This window comes from Myotis brandtii, unplaced genomic scaffold (genome assembly GCF_000412655.1).
Source record: "Myotis brandtii unplaced genomic scaffold, ASM41265v1 scaffold247, whole genome shotgun sequence".
NCBI lineage: Eukaryota > Metazoa > Chordata > Mammalia > Chiroptera > Vespertilionidae > Myotis > Myotis brandtii.
The window spans coordinates 3118954-3121466 of NW_005359352.1; the positions used below are offsets into that span (position 1 = coordinate 3118954).

The 2513-nt window shown below is 53.5% G+C and overlaps 1 long non-coding RNA gene across 4 annotated transcripts in view; it reads left to right on the forward strand.

Moving 5' to 3' along the window:
• LOC102252018 overlaps positions 1 to 2513 on the forward strand; it is a 12124-nt gene that overhangs the window by 7942 nt on the left and 1669 nt on the right. The gene's annotated exons all lie outside the window — the stretch shown is intronic.

Genomic DNA, 2513 nt, shown 5'->3' on the forward strand with positions numbered 1-2513 from the left:
CCCCCGCGGGGGGGGGGGGGGGGGTCCCGGGCCTGGAGAGAAGGAGGGGCGTGGGGTCCCGCCCCCGTCCTGGGCCTCCGCCAGCACTTTTTCAACTTCTGTGTTTACTGGACTCACTTAGGTGAAGGGTTGTTAGTGGGGGTTTTTGTTGTTTAATGTGTTTTTTAAAATATGTTTTTATTGCCCTGACTGGTTTGGCTCAGTGGATAGAGTGTCGGCCTGCGGACTGAAGGGTCCCAGGTTCGATTCCGGTCAAGGGCATGTACCTTGGTTGCGGGCACATCCCCAGTAGGTGGTGTGCAGGAGGCAGCTGATCGATGTTTCTCTCTCATCGATGTTTCTAACTCTCTATCCCTCTCCCTTCCTCTCTGTAAAATATCAATAAAATATATATTTTAAAAAATATGTTTTTATTGATTTTTAGAGAGAGGGGAAGGGGAGAGAGAGATAGAAACATCAATGATGAGAGAGAATCATGGATCAGCTGCCTCCTGCACACCCCCCACTGGGTATCGAGCCCACAACCCAGGCCTGTGCCCTGCCCGGTGCAGAGGACGATGCTCTAACCATTGAGCACCCTGGGCAGACTCACAGGATTCGGTTTGGATTCTGCCCCTTTCGAGTCCAGGACCAGATCTCTGCCTCTGGAAGGGCCGTGGCCCCTGCGACAAATGCAAACCACCTTCCGGGCCTCAGAAGGGACAGCAAAGCCTCACTCTGGACACTGCGCACAGTCAGCGTTTCCCAGGGAACTGGCTCGCATTGTCAACCTGCAGAATCACCTCATCTATTATGAGGGGGGGTATGAACGCACTTTTAATTCTATTATTTTGAAATGTTTGTGGAATCGTGTAAGGAGATGATTTAGCCTCTAGGAGGGGAAAATCTTGTACTTTAGTTCAATGGTCAGTGTCACTAAACATGGATTTCCAATCAGATTTGGAGTCACCACTGGCCAAGGAAAATACTGATCTCTAGATAAGCAAGAGGTTTTCAATCGAAACCCTTGGCGGAGTAAGCAAGTTGTGCATAAAAGATTCGAGTTTATGAGAGAGAGAGAGAGAGAGAGAGAGAGAGAGAGAGAGGGGCACTACCTCTGTCTCCATTTATGTGAAACGTGTAAAACTCTCCCAGGGACTCCTCAAACGAGGAGTGTTCCTATATGAACAAATGTGTATGTCTCCATGTTATTGGTATTATTTAACAAAATACAAAAAGAAATACTAAAAATAAATAAATAAAAACAAAATAATAAAAGAAATACTACGTCCTCACAGAGCCTCGGGGACCGAGCACCCACATCGACGCAGGTGACCTCATAGTGAAGCGCCTGTTGAATGAATTTATCCTGATAATTCACCCCAGACCTCACCTGATGGCCTGTGACCGTCTCAGGAAGACGGCTGTGCAGGGCCAGGGCATTTCTCGTGAACGACACTAAGAAATAAACTAACAAAAAAGCACCAAATGCATCTCAGATTGATTTGTTGACCCCCAGTGGGCACTGAGGTCTCCCTACAGCCTCTGCTGTGGGCTCTCTCTCCACTCACTCCAGGCGGACGACCCGGAGCCTGGGCCTGCGTGTGCCCCTGGCCAGGCGCCTCCACGCAGACGCACTCTCCCTTCCCCATTCCCGCCCGGTGGAGGCCCCTCTGGGGACTCTGGCTCCAGCTCCCCAAGAACACCGTCATCGCTCAACTCCCCAGGCCTGTGCTCTTTATAGAAGAAGCGTGTGTTTCCATCCAGTGCACAAGTTACTGAAAGACGTGAACTCTGACCGGATGAGGCACGGTGAGTGGGAGGAGCACCACCCAGAGCCTGCGTGTGGGCCTGGGCTCTGCTGCCTGTGAGCTGAAGAAACACCGCGTCTGAAAGCACCGTCAACAGCCGTCCCCACTCGGACGAAGCACCCACACGCTAAGGGTGCGGACTGTGGCGCTGAGCAGAAGCCCGAGTGGCAGCGGGAGCAGTTGCTCTGGGTGCGGCCCCTGAGGACCTAACCCCGGGCGCTCGGACCCTGAGACTCAGGGAGCAAGTCCCACGGCTCCATCACCAGCTCAGCAAGTGGGTCAGTTGTCGTTTTTATGCGGAATAACCTAGATGACCATATGCTGGCGAGAGGCAGGTGTCTCACCAATACATGAACGTGGCTGTAGGAGGGACCAGGAAGCCACCCGCAGTGGTGTGGCCACACGGAGAATTTGTTTCTGCATAAACGACGCTGCGGTCAGATAACCCCACTCGGCACGTTCCCGGCGTCCCAGAGCCCTGCTCTCTGCCTCACCTCCTGCACGCAGCTTCGTCTCATGGCTCAGTGTGCGTCTCCACTGCAGGAAGAGAAGGGGTGTGTGTGGTGGGTCTCAATCAGGGAGGAGGCAAGGAACAGGCTTCGCAGCTGCCGAATCTCTCCTGCGACTGCCAGGCACTCCAGATGTGTCTGCTGCACGGGCTAAATATAGACCACCCCCAGCCCTTCCCCAGCTCCGTGGCCCGGCAGGGGGAGGCCCCATCAC